This window comes from Notamacropus eugenii, chromosome 3, assembly GCF_028372415.1.
Source record: "Notamacropus eugenii isolate mMacEug1 chromosome 3, mMacEug1.pri_v2, whole genome shotgun sequence".
In the NCBI taxonomy this organism is placed as follows: domain Eukaryota; kingdom Metazoa; phylum Chordata; class Mammalia; order Diprotodontia; family Macropodidae; genus Notamacropus; species Notamacropus eugenii.
This window is the reverse complement of record NC_092874.1, coordinates 115478901-115498584: the sequence shown is the minus strand read 5'-3', so window position 1 is coordinate 115498584 and position 19684 is coordinate 115478901.

Below are 19684 nucleotides of genomic sequence, written 5' to 3'. Positions count from 1 at the left end.
ACTCAGTATATTGCCTGGCATATAGAAGGCTCTATATAAATGCGTATTCTTTTTTCTTTCCTCTTCCTGAACTGTATGACTGTTTTTAGATCGACATCCTATAAGTGAAATAACTAGCCCAAGAACATTTGCCTTTACATCATATTTTAATGGTCTATGTTTGATTTTCTTGCTTCTTTTAATACAATTTTCTTCTGTAATATTATGAATGGCATGCTGATGTGTGCAGCATTGGTCTCGATTAGCTAGGAGACATTATACAGCCAGGAGTACATGATCTCTAAAACCCCCTCCAAATGCAAAGTCTTGTGATTCTACCTTTAATATCCTTGTGGACTGAAATGGCTTGGTTGGTGGAAGCAGTAACTAGCAAGGGTTGAGAGCCATCTGTTGGTACTTTTGTTATATAGCAACTAGCTCATATATAAGATAATAAATTTGTGTTGTTTGAATGAAGAGAAGAAAGCAGGGAAAAAGAAGGGGGGGAGGAAGGAAGGAAGGAAGGAGGGAAGGAAGGAAAGAAAGAAAAAGAAGGAAAGATGGGAGAAAGGGAGGGAGGGGGGAATGAATCAATGGTATTTACTCAAAGGTGTTGCTTTCTTGTTAGAATATGTGTGCTGTGACTTCTTGAGCAGTCTGTAACCATGGCAGTTAGGCACTTGATGGTACTATCTTGCTGATCTTTGAGATCATTGAGACTCATTGAGAAACTGAATATATTCTATGAGAAGTATTCTATGGAGGCAGCTGGTGACTCAGTGGTTGGAGTACTGGACCTGGAATCAGGAAGGTCTGAGCTCAGATCTAGCACCAGACACTTCCTAGGTGACCCTGGACAAATCACTTAACCTCTGATTGCCTGACAAAATGGATCCACTGGGGAAGGAAATGGCAAATCACTCTAGTGTCTTTGCCAAGAAAACCCCAAATGGGGTCACAAAGGGACATGACCAACAACTGAATAATAACAAATATAAGAAGTAATTATAATTGTCAGATTCTCAGGTTGACAAGTGTTTTAAATGTTTCATGCTGTTTTTTGCAGACATCCATGGTTTTCATTTCCTTCTTGTCAATCTGTTTGGTGACCAGTAGAACATAAGGCCTTTAAGAACTAGGACTCTTCATCTTGTCTTTGAATCTCTAGAATCCAGACAGAACCTAGTACGTGGTAAATGTTTAACAAATGTTTGGTAAAGATGAGAAATTCAGAAAAGTGAGGCAGAGTCCCCAAAGTATCCCTGAGTCTTTTATAACATGTGAGTCTCTGATATAAGGCACATATACTTATTATTGATAAATACAGAGTCACCAACATGCTAATACATATTAAAACATAGTCTTAGATGTGGTCTAACTAAAGGCTTCACAAGAGAAACTCAGTAGAAAAGTTAGGGCGCTCAACATGCAAATCACAGCTATTTTATGGCCTTCGGAATGAAGTCATTATTTTCTATTCAGTTGCCAAGGGGGCAAGCATACATTCGACCATTTCATTTGATTTAAAGTGAACTATTTGACCAAGAGGACACAGGGATAGATTAACAACATTTGTCAAGGGTAATGTCAGCACGGCACGCAATGATACAAGACTCAAAGCTCACCTTTCATTGCCCAGGGTGTGGGTACCTTAGGACAAGAGTATAGATCTTTTTTAGATATTAAAAGTCTTGAAAACATTCTTTTCTCAGAGGACCCCCAACTCTGTGTAAGATCAGATTGGTATTCTCAAGATTTTTTTTATCAGCAGGAACATATTTTATTTATTAAAATAAAATTAATTTTTTGTTGCATTTTAAGTTCTGAACTGTTTCCCTTCATTCTCTCCACCATGCACTAGAGAAGACCACTCTTTAACACAAATAGGTGTAGCTATACATAACTATACCTGTGTTAAACATATATGTGTGTAAATATATATTTGAATACAGATGTAAAATATATGTAAACATAGATAAATGTCTAAAATCACACTATGCAGACTTCTAGTTATCAACTCTTTCTCTGTAAGTGGATAACATCTTCCTTCATACGTCCTTTGTAGTTGATTTGAATATTTATAATATTCAGAATAGCTTAGTTGTTCACAGTCTTTGAACAATATTGCTATTATTTTATCCAACATTCTCCTGGTTCTGCTCATTTTGCTATTTATTATTTCATGCATGTCTTTCCATGTTTTCCTAAAATCAACCTGCTCATTATTTCTTACAGCATAGTAGCATTCTATCACAATCATACACCACAACTTGTTTATCCATCCCCCAATTGATGGGCATCCCCTCAGTTTCTAGTTCTTTGCCATCACAAAGAGAGTTACCATAAATGTTCTAGAATATATAGGTTCTTTTCCTTTTTCCTTGATCACCTTGGGAAACAGACCTTAGTGGTGTTGCTAGGTCAAAGGGCATACGTAGTTTTATAACTCTTTTGATATAATTCCACATTGCTCTCCAAAATGATGGGGTCAGTTCACATTTCCGCCAACAGTATATTAGAGTCCTGATTTTTCCATATCTCCTCCAATATTTATCATTTCCCCTTTCTGTCATTTTAGTCAATTTGATAGGTATGAGATGATATCTCAAAGCTGTTTTAATTTGCATTTCTCTTGTCAATAATGATTTAGAACATTTCCCCATATACTTATAGCTTTGACTTATTCATCTAAAAACTGCCTGTTCATATCTTTTGACCATTTATCAATTGAGGAATAACTCATATTCTTATAAATTTGACATAGTTCTCTGTGTATTTGAAATATGAAACCTTTATCCAAAAAACTTTTTATTAATTTTCTCCTCCACTTTTCTATTTTCCTTCTAATCTTGGCTAAATTGGTTTTATTTGTACAAAAACTGTTATATTTAATGTATCAAAATTATCTATTTTACATCTCACAATGCTTTCTATCTCTTGTTTACTCATAAATTCTCCTCCTATGTATGTCTGATAGGTAATATGTTCCATGATCTTCTAATTTACTTATGATATATCCCTTTATATCTAAGTCATGTATCCATTTCAACCTTATCTTGGAAAATGATGTAAAATATTGGTCTATACCTAGTTTCTGCCAGATTGCTTTCCAGTTTTCCCAACAATTTCAATCAAATAGTGAATTCTTATTCCAAAAGCTTAAACCTTTATATTTGTCAAACACAAGGTTAGTATAGTCATTTGCTGCTGTAAATTGTATGCCTACTCGGATCCACAGATCCACCTTTCTATTTCTTAGCCAGTACAAGATAGTGTTGATAATTACTGCTTTATAATACAGCTTAAGATATGGCATTGCCAGGTCTCCTTCTTTTACATTTTTTCCTTTAATTCCTTTAATATCCTTGACCTTCTATTCTTCCAAATGTATTGTTATTGTTTTTTTCTAACTCAATAAAATAATTTTTTGGTAATTTAATTGGAATGTTATTGAATAAGCAGATCAGTTTAGGTAGAATTGTCGTTTTTGTTATATTGGCTCTCCCCGCACATAAACAATGAATATTTCTCCAATTATTCACATCTTTTTTTGTACAAAATATTTTATAATTATCTTCACATAGTTCCTGAGTTTGTCTTGCCAGTTATTTTATGCTAGGTATTTTATGCTGTCTATGGTTATTTTATTGTTTGTCTATGGTTATTTTATTTCTATCTCCTCTTACAGGGCTTTCTTGGAGATATATAGAAATGCTGATGATTTATGTGGACCTATTTTATATTCTGCTACTTTGCTAAAATTATTAATTGTTTCAAATATCTTTTTAGTTGAATCTCTATGATTTTCCAAGTATACCATCATATCATCTGCAAAAAGATGAATTTTTATTACATCACTGCCCATTCTAATTCCTTCAATTTCTTATCCTTCACTTATTGTTATTGCTAGTATTTCTAATACAATATTGAATAATATTGGTGATACTGGACATCCTTGTTTCACTCCTCATCTTATCATGAAGGTTTCTAGCGTCTCCCTGTTACAAATGATGCTTGCTGATGGTTTAGGTAGACACTTCTTAGCATTTTAAAGGAAAATCCATCCATACTTATGCTTTCAAGTGGTTTTAACAGGAATGAGTGTTATAATTTGCCAAAAGATTTTTATGCATCTATTGATATGATAATATTATTTTTGTTATTTTTATAATCAATTATGTTGATGGTTTTCCTTATGTTAAACTATCCCGGTGTTCCTGGTATACAATCCACTTGGTCACAATGTATACTCTTTGTAGGATTTTCACATCTGTATTCATTAGTGAAATTGATCTATAATTTTTTTTTTCTCTGTTTTTGCTCTTCCTGGTTTAGGTATCAGCACTATATTTGTTTCATAAAAGGAATTTGGTAGGACTCCTTCTTTGCCTATTATACCAAATGATTTATTTAATATTGGAATGCATTGATCTTTAAATGTTTGATAGAATTCACTTGTAAATCCTCTGGTCGTGAAGCCTTTTCTTCGGAAGCTGACTTATGGTCTATTCAATTTATTTTATGGAGGCACTTTATCATGGAAAAGCATGAAATAATTAGCCAAGGAGATCAGAGTTCGTTCATTCAGAGGACATGGCAACCCTACCTCAATAATTTTCATTTCTATCTGATCTTTCATTTCCTCATACCAAACCATTCATATGAACTGAGAATGTTCGACTTGAAATAATATGTGGACAGAAATTTCAGTTTCACTAAGAAATAGCCTCTTCAAAAATCATTAATAGAACTTATGCTAGATACCAGCTGCAGACCTTCATAATTAATTGAGGATGATAAAGTAACCCTCCCCTCCCTTTCTTTTTTTCTAATCAAAGTTTATTTTTCTGTCCCTTCATCTAACACTGCAGAGTTCATTAATTTGATGAAGAAGGCAGTATGCATGTACTTAGACAATATGCTTTTGAAGGAGAAGAATTAGGCTCATTTACCTGGATTCTACATTTTACATGATTACAATATACATATTTGCATTTTTTTCCTGTTCCTACTTATCCCAGGAATTGAAGCATAGAATGTCAGTTAAAGGTGAATGCCTAAGCTTGAATGAATAATTTTTTGTCTTATTTGTTGATTATGACTACCTACATGATTGACCTTGAACCCCACTTGTGACCATTGAGAATTGAAAACTATAATGGTTATGTCCCCAGAAAGGCAATTTGCAACAAAATCTAGTTTGACCTGTAGTCATGTCATGCTAAAATTGTCCATTTCCAACATTCCTAGCCTTAAGGCAAGGACCTCTGTTCAGTAAATAAGTTATTTCATACATCAGATAGAGTGGAGCATGTGCACATTTGAAATCTGTGAACATGCAGTTGTAACTGAGTTAAATATTTGGAAAGGGATATTTTATAAAGGTTTATGGTTAGGTCCAATTTCTGGAGGCTGACAGATTTGTCTATGGGGGGAGATCATCAGCTCATCTATATCCAGTAGCATAAATTGAACTTTAACGTTAGATTTTAAAATTGTTTAGACCCAGAGTCTAAGCATGTGGCCCACTAAACACATGGCCCAGCCCCAAGCCAGATTAAAATGTTGTTGGGAAATATTTAACAAAGTAAAAATCTTAAAATAGAACATAGATAATGTTAATATATGGTTTTCTAAGGTAAAATGCAGTCTGCAGAGATGTTTATGTATTCCTTAGAGTTTGATAACACTTCCTTGGACCTACTCTAAATCATCAGAAATTAGAAAATCTTTCTTCTGTCTACCACCAATCCACAAACATTTATTAAATACCTACTAAATGCCAGATACTGTGCTAGGCAACAAAAAATGAAACAATCCCCATTTTCAAGGAGCTTACTTTCTAATGGAGAAGATAAGTACATACATCAAAGTATACCTGATAAATATGAAGAAAATAAATACAAATTTAATACAAGGTAACGGGAGAAGAGCACTGGTAGTTGGGGGGAGTAGAAAATGATGTTTTAGCTGAACCCTGAAAGAAGAAAGAAATTCTAAGGGATAGAGGTGAGTAAAGAGGATAAATTAGGCATAGAAGAAAGACACAGAAACAGAAGAAAGAATGTCATATGTGCAAAATAGAGAGAAGGCCATAATGTTAAACGCATCAAATAAATAGGAACAATTATGCTAGTGACTCATCCAAACTCCTAAATACAATTAACAGGTACAGTCTTATTGATATCTGGTCACCAAGAATGTTCTCATTCAGTTACCAGATGAAACTGGGAGCTTAACAGGCATGGATCCATCCTAATCCCAAATGCTAGAGAGTCAGGAATGTGTAAGTCACTATCCTTATCTGTAGAATGAAGAGGTTCCTTTTCGAAGTTCCTTTCAGTTCTAAAGCTATCCTCTTCTAATCCACCAGCCCGATTTCTGGAGAAGGATACACCTGACCCTCCAGTGACAGGATCTTTAGAATGCAGAAGAAGGATTAAAGGAATTCATGATCCTGAAAGAAGCATCTTCTTCTGTTAACCCAGTGTTAGCCCAGTCTCTCATCAATCTTCTGGATTCTCTGTAAGACAGTTTGCCTGGGTTCTGTTCCATACAACCGAGCTGCTCTGCTAGAAGGATGAGAGCCAGTGAACATTGGGAGGGGAAGGGCAGCTAGGTAGTGCAGTGGATAGAGCACCAGCACAGGAGTCAGAAGGACCCGAGCTCAAATCTCACCTCAGACACTTGACACTCACTAGCTGTGTGACCTTGGGCAAGTTGCCTCATCCTAGGTCATCTCCAGTCATCCTGATGAATATCTGGTCACTGGACCCAGATGGCTCTGGAGGAGAAGTGAGGCTGGTGACCTGCACAGCCCTCCCTCACTCAAAACAAAGTCAAGTGCAAGTCATGTCATTATTTCTCTGATGGCATGGTCTTCTTTGGCAACAAAGGACGAACACACTTTGGGAGGGGAATGGGAGTGGCATCTCTGGCACTCATATTGGATTCGTTCTTGTGCCTTTGTATTAATTGTCCATCATGACTGGAAGGCTTGCCTCCTCAACTCCACCTCTTTGTTGTTGCTGCTGTTTAGTCATTTTTCAGCTATGTCCAGCTCTCTGTGACCCCACTTAGGGTTTTCTTGGCAAAGATACTAGAGTGGTTTATAGTTTCCTTCGCCAGCTCATTTTACAGATGAGGAGCTGAGGCAATAGGGTTAAGTGACTTTTCCAGGGTCATACAGCTAGTAAGTATCTGAGGCTGACTGAATTCAGGAAGGTAAGTCTTTCTGACTCCAAGCCTGGAGCTCATCCCATTTTCTTCAAAACTCAATTCAAGTGCTGCCTTTTACATGAAGCCTTTCCTGAATCTCTTTATCTGCAGTATCTTCCCCACCAAAATGACCTCTTATTTATATACACCTTGTATATACTTATACATGTATATGTTGTCTCCCTGATAGACTATAAGCAACTGGAGGGCAAAGACTATTTCATATTTGTCTTTGTATCTCTAGTACCAAGCATAGTTCCTGGTACCTAGTAAACATAAGTAAATAGTTAGAAATAGAATAAACACTTGTTGATTGATTGTGACCTCTGAAATCACAGGGAGGGAGACAAAAATTGGTGAAGTTAGAAGTTTTCAGAAGGGAAGATTTGAGACATAGAAGACTATAGAAAAGGAGCATGGTGGAGTTAATGGGCTGTAGAACAGGGTGTGTATAGAAGAGAAACAAGGAAGTTTAGGTCCTGAAAATTAGAGGGTTTTTTTTAAATTTTTATTCCACCAGTAGTTCAACTTATGACTCCTGAGCTAATGATTTCTGCCTCATTTTCTTATTTTTGCATGGAGTGAATACGTGTTCCTTCTCCCTTCAAAGTGTTATTGTGAAGACTGTCAAAATCTCATATATAACATGCTTAGAGATCCTTGGAAATCAACTGAACATAAATAAGAGTTATAACTATATTTTACAGAGAGGAACTTCAGGATCTTTCACTAGAATCATATATACATATACATATATATATATACATGTATACATATATATGTGTGTGTGTATATATATATACACATATATATGTGTATATATATGCATATATATATATATATATATATAAAAACATCTACACATGTGTGTGTATGCATTGATGTAGGTGACTGTGACCTTGGGTTTTTGAAGGCTATGCCAATGAATAGCAGTTTCTGGTAGATCCTACCAAGCTGGAAAGGATAAAGTTATGGTCCTGCCAATGGATTCTTCCTGTTCTGAGGATCAGCCTAGTTAAATTCAGAGAAGTCATCACCAAAAGGTTGATCATTAGGTGGTGATTTTATTCTTGGCCACAGCAACTCATGAAATTATCTACTAAGGTATGAAAGAATTATAATCTAATCTCTAAGATAACTTAAATCTAATTTCTTTCATACTGCTATGCAATTCTCTCAGCAATTTTTGTATTTATTGGTTCAAATAAAATAAAAATGAATGATTTTGAGTACTTCTAAACTGATCAAGAGTGAAATGAGCAGAAGCCGGAGAATAAGGAAAACATTGTAAAAGTAAAGGGCTCTAAAAGCTTTAAGAACAATGATCAATGTATGGAATATAATGGAATATAAATTCAATGGCCATTCAAGATTCCAGATGTTTGGTGATAAAGTATACTATCCATGACAGAGGTGATGGACTTAGGGTGCAGAATTGCATGTGTGTGTGTGTGTGTGTGTGTGTGTCTGTGTGCGTGTGTGTGTGTGCATGAGAGAGAGAGAGAGAGAGAGAGAGATAGAGAGAGAGAGAGAGAGAGAGAGAGAGAGAGAGAGAACAACTCTGTGTTAAATAAAATAGAGAGGTGGAGATGTACTACAGAAGATTGCAGGCAACTTTCAGGTGAGGCCATGGTACTACTGCTTTTAATTAATTGTTTTACTTTGTTACAAGAGAACTCTCAGGGAGTGGGGGTGATGTGTAAATGTTTTCAGTGTAAAAACAAAAGAAAACAAAATCAGTCTTATGGAGAATCAGACACATCAGTGGAGCCACAGAGCTTTTGAGGAAACTGGAAGTGGTTGAGCTACGTTTGGCTCAGATCCCAGTTTCAGGCTTCTAGGTGTCCTGTCTGTCCCCATGGAAGTGTATAACCAGAGAGATACTGACTCCTCATCTATCATTTTTATGTTGTTTGATTTTTATATTTCGTTTGTATCATAATTACATAATTTTCAAATATATTCTTTGCAAGTATTCAGCATTTCAGCTGGGTTATAAATTAACTATTCTTTTAAAAAAAACTAACCCATGAACCTACCCCCTTTTAATCGCATAGTTTCTATGGAAAAATCATGTTCTGAGTGCTAAACAACCAACTTGCAAACTGAGTTACTTGTTTTCTAAAATGATGTCTATGGCTAAGGGCAGAGATTGGTATCATGTAAGAGTAGTGGATTGTCTATAACTGGCTAAGGTATAAGATGGCTATCGTTACAAGTAGCTTCTGATACTAGCTGAGAGAAAAGTGAAAGATCTATGTATTATTATAGGTGAGTTCTGACCTAGTATCTGCCCAAGGTCTACCCAATCCTGTCTAACTTACTGTTGACTTTGTGTAATAATGGTTGACCATTGATGAGCAGGTAGGTGGAACTACCAGTCACTTCCCTTTCCCCACTTCTGTTTGAGCAGGGCTACCCTGACTTACTCCTCCTTTAGAGTATGACTTTCTTTCTAGCCAATTCCTTTTCTCCCCTCCCTTCTTGGAAGATGGCTTCCCTTAGCCATGACCATTGGAAGTAGCTTTACTCATTTAGCCAACTACTTTAATTGATTAGTGACTCTTTTTAACCTTAGGGACAATCCTGAAGAAAAAATTCTCACCACTCTGGGAAGTTATTAAAATAATAAATAACCTATATTTATAATTTTTATTTATGATAAGTAAAATTAATTAACAAATTATCTTTTTTTAATGAGCTCCTTGTCTGTGGGTGATGATAAATGATATTTTAAATGTTCCTGTTATCGGTTTTCCCAATCTTCTCTTCCCTTATATATTTGTATATATATATAACTATAATTCTATATATACACTAGTATATACAATTCTCCATATATGCTAGTATATACAATTTAACGATTAACTGTGGTTTAAATAGGATACCTGTTAAAACAAAAAATTTTAATCAATTAATTAATTAAAATTAAGTAAATTCATATATAGATAGGTAGATAGGTAGATAAAGAGATAGATACATAGATAGATAGTAAGGTGGATTTTGCTATTCCTTTTTAGATAATGGTTCCCAGGATCTTAGATATTATTTCCCAGGGTCACAATAATTAAAATAAATAAATAAATTTAATTTGATTTAAATTTAAAACTTCGAAATAATATCTATGACTCAGATACTAAGAGGGTCAGTGGGATTGCTCTTTCTTTCCAGGAGATCTAGAACTAGGAATCGGTTGATTACATAAGCAAACAAGGATGAACTCTTCTTTCAGTGGGGAGTTGTAAACTTTGAACTATGGGCTGGATGGAAGACCCTCACCACATATTCTGTTCCAGGTTACTGTCTGGATTCAACCTCTGTGTCTTATTTACTTAGCTCTATCACTCACCCCAGTTGCTTGTTTTAAACTCAAGAGAACTATGTTTTATTTTCTTCCTTTGCATGATCATCTAGAATTTCTCTGGCCACCGCTTCTTACTGTTACCCTTTGCATGAGCCCTACCTTCCCAAAGTCAAGTCCCTTCTCTTTCTGGGGTCTCCATCTGAAACGCCTGTGAACCATGAGCAGCTACAGACCAAAGTGCTCTACTTGCCTATTCCGACCAGTCTTTGCATAGGGACATATCACTTATAAACACCAATAATTATTAAGATCTTTAATCCTCAGTTTCTCCAGTAAAATCTAGGGATTGGATCCCATTGGATCCCATTTAGTTATAATATTCTCTTAAAATATTTGATATTACTATTTATTATCGATACTGGCTGCTGTTGTAGGTTTTGTTGTTGCTTGTTTTCAAGCTGAGATAGATGATGGAGATCATGAATTTAGACCCAGAAGAGCCCTTAGCAGTTCTTTAATCTAACTCTTCATTTTAGGAATGAGGGAGCTGAAGCTCAGAGAGCTCCAATGATTACACAGCTATGGTAATAGAGATCCAATTTGAAGTTACCTATCTGGTCCTACATTCAGCGCTCTATCCATTTAACTGTGCTGCTGAATGGATTCTGGAACAGTTTCATGGACTTAAAAGATTGATGGAATTGGTTGTTTTATTATTTCCCAATATCATTTAAAATACATTGTTTTCTTCCTTTCCTTCTCTTTCTTCCTTCCCTTCTTCCTTCCTTCCTCCCTCCCTGCCTTTCTCTCCCTCTTTCTGTTTCTTCCTCCCCTTCTCTTTCTCTCTCGCTTCTTCCTTCTTTTCTTCCTTCCCTCCTTCCTCCCTCCCTTCCTCTCTCTTTCCTTCCTTCTTTCCTTTTTTCTTTCCCTCTCTTTTCCTCCTTCCTTCCTTCCTTCCTTCCTTCCTTCCTTCCTTCCTTCCTTCCTTCCTTCCTTCCTTCCTTCCTTTCTTTCCTCCCCTGATACAGGTGTGTCACCAGTGCCTCTCTTAAAGCTTATCAAATTCTGATCAGAAACAAGACTCAGAGCAGCACCCAGGCACAGATATTGATAATTAGAAATTACCAACATGGTACAGAAAAAACTTAAGATAAAAATACAGGGAAAAAAAATGGAAGGAGCCGGTCATGGGTGACAAAACAGCAGAGCTATTCCAGATAATGAGGGGGGTAGGAAAATGTGCTCTCAAAGTTCACCATCAAATGTAGCACAACAGATTCATCTTCTGAGAAAATAGCCTCATCAGTCTTTGTGAAGGTATCATGCTGACCTTTAAGGCATCACTACATTACAGTTTTTCATGCTGACAAGCAGAAAAGAAAATGCAAATGTTGAGTTAAATAAAGGAAAACAGGCATAAATGGGCAAGAGGTAATGTAGACCAGACTGTGCCCTTCCCTGGCACAGTGACCCAAGCACCAGCAATAAGTGGACAATCTATTCGTTTAAAATTGGGGGGGAATGTCCAGATTTACTCTGATTTTTTGCTAATAGTAACACCACCAACAACACCCTAACATGCTGGGGACTGATATTCAGCTAGAGCCCAGGAACAGGAAAAAGAAACCACTAGATGGAGCGGGAAGCAAGACTTTCAAAAATCCCCTAGGGCCAAAGGAAAACCACATTGGGGAAAGAATTTTGTTTTCTTAAAGATCTCACTGAAGAATCTACAAATATTAGAACTAGGAAGGACTTAAAACATGGTCTAATCCAAACCCCTCATTTTAGAGCTTGAAGGTCAATTCCTTACTTTACAGAGGAGGAAAACAAGGCCCAAGGAGGTAACATGATTTACCCGGAGTCACACAAGTAGAAAACGGCAGTTTGGGAATTTGAGTTTAGATAACGTAACTCCCCAAAACAGGGCTTTCCCCCACCAAACCATGTGGAAGACAAGAGGCTTTAGGCAGGAATCATTACCTAGAACCAGTTACAAAAACTAAAAAGAGGCATAGAGAAAAATATGGGTAAGGAAAGGGTTGGGGTTACCATGTTTCTCTTTGATCTCTCAGGTAACTATTCTTGAGGAGATGTTTCTCCTTAAACTCATAGCACACAAATTTTATCCATTTCCTCCACAAACTAATAAATCCCACAACGTATTCACATGTATGTGAATTGGCATTATTCAAAGTAATAATTATGTAAAATACGGTCATTGTTTCCAGCCCAGTGCAACTCTGCAAAATGAATTTGATCACCTGATTTATTATTTGAACTAAGAGAGAGAAAACTAGCTGTATTTACATGATATCTTTCTTTAACTCTGGGTTCAAATCCCACCAGTTTCGTTTGCTCCCTAGGTGACCTAGGGCAAGACTCTTAATCAACCTGTGCTTCATTTTCCTCATTGGTCAAATGAAGAAGTTGAAGTAGAATGGCCAGAGAACATAGCCAGGGGTCTATGACTAAGGAGGACCTTTCCTCAATGTGTAATAACAGGAAATACCTCAAAGAGCAAATCAAGTGGGATGTAGAGGGTTACCACTATATATCAGGAGAGGTCCACTAGCCATAGGCAGGGGCCCCACACTGCAGAGTGGTTGGAGATGCTACCTTCTGTTTGTTTCAGTGCCTGTGGTAGAGTAGAATGAGTGTTGTATGAGGAATCAGAGAACCCAGGTTAGAATGCTAGCACTGCTGTTTATTGCCATATGGACAGCCCTGGGCAAGTCTTCTTATTAATACACAAGCATTTCTGCAGAGGTTCAGACCAACACCGTTCATTCTGCAAATTGGGAATTCCCTCTCTATCCAACCATCTTCCACATTACATTTTCTTGTAATTGGGAAATAAAAGACAAAATTCTCCAGAAAAGTAGAACAAAAATACATAGTTTAAGTCTAGGATTTTATAAAGCTTACCAAATGAAACAATAGCACATGTAAATTCTGGAGTCTCACACCAGAAAAATATCTTCTTGCAAATCTAAGTCTTTCAGGGTCCAGGTAAACCAGAAGGCCTTCTCTCTAGATCTGGTCCCCAGATAAACTAAGGGATCTTTCTTTTGGTTAACAAAGGGACATTACTTCCTTGTAATCACTGGTCCTGATCTCTTTGAGGTAACTAAGTACACGTCCAGTCTTGTTATGGTTCCTGATTTTAGGGAGTCAAAGAAAGACTCCTTGGGATTCCTTCCCATTCATTCTAAACTGCCAGTTCCCAGTTTAGTAGAAGCTGTCCTTGGTGTGATGGATTGTGCATTTTCTTCTTTGGAAGAACACAGCAGTACTAAAGTAATATGCTGCTGTTGCTGCTGCTAAAAATGATCTATGTGTGTTCCTGGGCTTAAGGATATGTGATTTCTAGAGAACAAATATGCCCTTAAAAAAGGTTGGGGGAAAACTGGTTCTACTTGACTATGCAAAGAATTCCCAACCGCTTTTTTAATTTGGTTTTGTTAAAGAGGGCACATTTGCGTTCCTTGACTTGTGGCTTTTAAGAATATCAAAAGCATTTCCCTCCTCTCTATGTTTTATAAAATGAGCAGGCAGTCTCTGTACACTAACATTTAAACCAATCCTCCTGAAGTTTGGATGTTTTTCACTTTGTCATGCCTGACTTTCTCATGCTCTCCCTTCTTTCCTCCCAGTCCCCATCTTTACTAAAGCCCTGGGCTAGATTAGGGGTCTCAGAGACGGAGTTCTGTGAAAGACTGTGTGTACTCACATACAGGTGTGTCCCAAAAGTCTTAGTGCTGCTTTTAAGCTGTCATAACCCAAAGCTACATTAAGAATTTTGGAGGACAATTTTTATAAGAAAGGTAGCCCATCTATGGCTGAGGGAATGTAGAAGGGAGAGGTTATAAACATTTTTAGACCTTTTTTTAAAAAAAATCATTTTATTTGTTTTTAGTTTTCTACAATCACTTCCATATATCTTAGATTTTTCCTGCTCTCTTCCCCTCCTTCTCCCCCCCTCCCCACTCCCTTCCCGAGATGGCCTGCAATCTTATATAGGTTCTACACATACATTCTTATTAAACATATTTTCACCTTAGTCATGTTGAATAGAAGAATTAAAAAGAATGGGAGAAACCATAAAACAAAACAAAACATAATATAAGGGAAAATGGTCTGCTTCATTCTGCGATCTAATTCCACAGTTCTTTCTCTGGATGTGGAAGACATTTTGCCTCAAGAGTCCATTGGGAATATTTTATTCCTTGCATTGCTGTGAAGGAGTAAGTCTACCAGAAAAATTCCTCACACACTGTGGCTGTTGGTATATACAAAGTTCTCCTGGTTCTGCTCCTTTCACTCAGCATTGGTTCATATAAGTTCCAGGTTTCTCTGAAGTCTTCCTGTTCATCATTTTCTTATAGCACAATAGTATTCCATTACATTCATATTCCACAACTTGTTCAGTCATTTTCCAGTTGATGGGCATCCCCTCTTGGCCACCACTTAAAGAGCTGCTATAAATATTTTTGTACATGTGGGACCTTTTCCCATTTTTATGATCTCTTGGGGATACAGTCCTAGTATCAATATTGCTGGGTCAAAGGGTATGCACATTTTTGTAGCCCTTTGGGCATAGTTCCAAATTGCTCTCCAGAATGGTTGAATCAGCTCACAGCTCCACATGGTCTGAACACTGTACTCATTCATTCAATAAATATTTTTTGTTCCCTATTTATTACAAGGTATCATGCTAGGTATTGTGGATAATATAAAGATGAAGAAGATGTGTTCTCTGTTCTCATGGAGCTGATAGTCTAATAATTAATTACACATCCTTAAGTTCATCACCTTATGGTGCTTAGTACTTGGGCATAAGTATGGTTTTATGAAAAGTGCATTGGGGTCACCCTTCTTCCAGTTCCCAGACTGATGACTTATTGACTGTATGACTTTGGGTAAATCATATAACTTCTCTGAAATGCAATTATTTCATCTTTAGGATGAGGATAATAATAATAATTGCAAAATGGCCGGGTTATTGTGAGGAAGGTGCTCTGTAAAATTTTGGATACTACATAAACGTTTATTACTTTTCTTTTCTAAATTATGTTTGAAGTAAGTTTAAATATGCTTCGGGACTGTTGAGGTTGAGGGGTGTTAGGAATTCTGAAATTCAAAGGCAAGCAATGGCAGGGAGTCCTGCCTCATAGAATTAGACCCAAGTCTTCTTTCAGTCTGAGACAAGGTTTATTAGAACACCAGTTGGGGTGGGTGAGATTTTAAGAAGCTACGACACTGGCCAGATTTTAAGAATTTGAGCATTTGTGACCCTTGTATCCACAAGCGGACCAGATTGAAACTGAGTGATTTAATGGGGGGCAAGATGGACCTTATCTACAAAAAGACTGTCAGAAGATCCGGGTATTATCAAGCAGTGACCAATAGCTTTGGGATGACTGGGAGATAACAGGGAAAGAATCAAGAGTGAGAAGAGATCCAGGGCTTTCCAGAAGTAAATGAAGGGCTGGGTTAGATTACAGGTAACAGAGAACTGGAATTTTGGGCATGGGGCCGCAGTGAAAGGACAATTGAAAGAATTACTGGGATGAGTGGATGTCTCAGGAGAAAGTCAGGGACCTGAGTCATGTGGGAAAGTCCAGGGGCTTTTCCTTTTTGGGGTCCAGATCCCAAAGACACAGTCTTTTCCTTTTAGGAGTTCAGATCCCATACCCAGGAGGATTATATCTGTAATAGAGGTAAACAAACATTCCTCTTCGCCCATGCCCCCCCTCCAAAAAAAAGCCCTTTCTTGAAATGCACTGGAACATGTTTATTTAGTTCCTTTTTCAATAGCATTGGGAGCTGTATAATAGCTTAAGGCTGCACTAAGGCTTTTGGGACACCTTATATAGGAGTCAAATTCCAAAGTCAATTGATATTTTGGAAAGAAGATAAAAAACAGAATGGAGGCCAACAAGATGGTCAACTTTGAAGGAAGTAGAAACTGTAGAAACAGACGATGAACAGTAATTGGCAAGGTATGAGTCTAGGAGAATAGCGATAGTTTATGCATCACTTTAAGACTTACAAAATGCTTTGTAGACATAATAATAGCTAACATATCACATTTCAAAGTTTGCATAGTGCTTTGCCAATATTATCTCATTTTATCCCCACTACAACAACCCTGGCAGTAGGTGCTATTGTTTTTATCCTTACTTTACAGATGAGGAGCTTGAGGCAATTAAGTGACTTGCCCAGGATCTTATCTTGAGAAATGGTACAAGATATTGGTCTATGCTCAGTTTCTGACAGACTGCTTTTCAACTTACCCAACAACTTTTTTTTTTAGCACATAAGGAATTTTTATACCCAAAATTTAAGTTTTAACACTTGCCAAACACAAGGTTACTAAAGTCATTTGCTGTTGTAAATTGTACATCTACACTGTTCCGCTGATCTACCTTTTTGTTTCTTAGCCAGTACCAGATACTTTTGATATCTACTGACTTACAATATAATTTAAGATCCAATACTGCAAAAATCTTCCTTTACATATTTAAAAATTAATTCCTTTGATATTCTTGACCATTTGTTCTTCCAAGTGAATTTTGTTATGTTTTTTTCCTAACTCAGTAAAATAACTCTTTGGTAATTTAATTGGAATTGCATTTAATATATAAATTAGTTTAGTGTAAGGTCCATCATTCTATCCACTACACCCATTAGCTGCCTCTGTGATTTCATTCGATCCTTAGAACAATTCTGTGAAAATGACAGTGCAAGTATCACCTCCCATTTTACAGATGAGGAAAGCAATCTCTCAGAAAAGATAAAATGACTTGCCCAAGGTCATACAACTAATGTCAAAGACAGGACTCAAATCTTGTTCCAAGGTCTCGAGGTCAAACTAGATGATAACTGAACTTGAGTCGGAAATATTATAAAAGTCAATGTGACAATGGAATTAATATAAAAGCACAAGCAGTTCTCCTATTGTATTTGACCTTGGTTCAACTCCTATTGAATCTACTTCTTGGTTCTGCATCTGTAAAGGAACATGATGAATTTGGAGGAGATCCAGGGGAGAGCATTAAAGCGTTGAAAAATAAGGTCTTTGAGGAAAAGATAAAAAGAAGTTGGAGGCATGACTTAAAGACAATTATTAAGCTCTAGTGGCTTAAAAAGACAGAGTAAGAGGAAAGGGTCAAGCACTTCAAGGTGAGGGACTGAAATTAGATGTAGCAGGAAGGAGAGCTAATGATTAGACAGTTCCCAAGGAAAGGGAATTGAGGAAGGAAAGGTCTCTGGTCTGTTCTATTTAATTCAACAATCATTAATTGGATACTATTATGAGCCAAATTCTGGCTGGGAGCAAGAAGAATTAATAGACCTGACCTCTGCGTTTAAGGTACCTACAATCTTATTGAGGAGATGAGACACATGTGCTTGAAATATTGTGTATTTATTGAAAGAACACTGGCTCAGGACTTGAATTCAAATCCAATCTCTGATACTACCCACATGACCTTGGGCAAATCATTTAAGCCTCCTTGGATTTCAGTGTTTTTAGCTGTCGCAAAAAAGATTTGGACTAGATTGCCTCTGTGATTCTATCTAGCTCTAACTCTATGATCCTAGAATTTAATGTGTAAGGGATTTGACATTTGACAGCTTGTCACCCTTAAAGCTCAGAATGTAATTACAAGTTGTTAATGAAGTGTTAAATTAAGTATGAAGGTATTTCTAAGCTAGATCCCTTTATGAAGCATGAGCAGCTTTCTCTAAGTGAATCAGAAGAAAATCCTATGGGCTGATGGAAGATGGGTATACCCCTGGTGACTTTCAAAAGACAGTTTGTGGGCTATAGAGAAAACTTTGTGAAAGAGATCCATAGTTGGGGTGGGAGGGCAGGTTGGAGAAAGGAATTCTTTCTCCTTCTTTGTGAGTCATGAGATGTAACAGGGTCTTACCAGAGGAAGACTCTTCATTCAGAAATACAAGAGATCCTCATTTGAAAGAGTTCAAGGTACATGTGAGGGATCAAAGGCACACGCTCCAAATGGATGCAGGTACAGAAAGGTAGCCACTCAGATGAAACAGCTTCAAGGAAGAGGAGAACAAAGCCAGCTGTGGACTCCAGAGACCGACCTCTGGCAATGGAGAGAAGCACACCCTGGGAATCCACCTGGACAACCTACTCAGCTGACATACTATACCCAAAGGGACCATGTAACAACAGGAGTAGTGAGTTGCTTTGGCCACACGTGTATCTTACATGTGTCCATCACTACCATTGTTGTGCCTGACCTATGGTACAGCATTCCAAACTTGTAACTGGTCTCATCAGCCACAGTTGGACACACTGAAACTTGACTCTAGGATAGTGATGTCATTTTGGTCCTCTTTGAGAACGAAGGACAACCACCACCATGTATGCCAAATTTGAGCACACTCTTTCCATGGCCACTGTGTATGTTTGTGGGGAAAATGTAACAATTTTATGTGGGGAATGTTTTGTGACTACTGTTTTTATTATGTCATCTTAGTAAAGGGTTAATTATGCCTACTGTCTGATTGTTAATGAGAAGGAAACTAGTGGGGGCTTATGAACTGCATAGTAAGAGTCTCAACTACAGGCTTGCTTTTAGAACTGGAGATAGCAGCTACCCTCTATGCACCCAGTCCTTGAATATAAATGCAGTTGCAGGAACTAACCTCATCTTGGAATAGAGATGACCCTAGTCTAGGTTTTAAAAGGAGAGCAAGTTCTGATAGTTCCTACTGAAATGGGAAGGCTTCAAGTATGGACCCAGTGCCAGATTATATGCCTGTCACCTGGAGACCAGCCTAACAATTCAGAGAGGCTCAACACCAAGTTATTCACAGTGTGGTAAATGTTCAGCCACAAACATTCATCAGAACTGTCTTACTGAGGTACAGAAGGAGGGCTTGCTATCTTTGGTGAGAAACTCATACCAAAAAGATTGTGGTATTATCCTTCAAGAATCTGAGTGCCCAGATGTATGGCTCACTTTTAAACTGAATTCTCCTTTGACTTGGTTGGAGGGGTTTACTGACCACTCAAGGTTCTGTTTGCTTGATCTGTTCACTTGTTTTGTTCGTATCGATTATGCTTGCAAATGATCTCATGTCTATATACCATGATTTTTTTCAACATGTTCTCATTAAAGCCATTTGGTAACTTGTCATTTT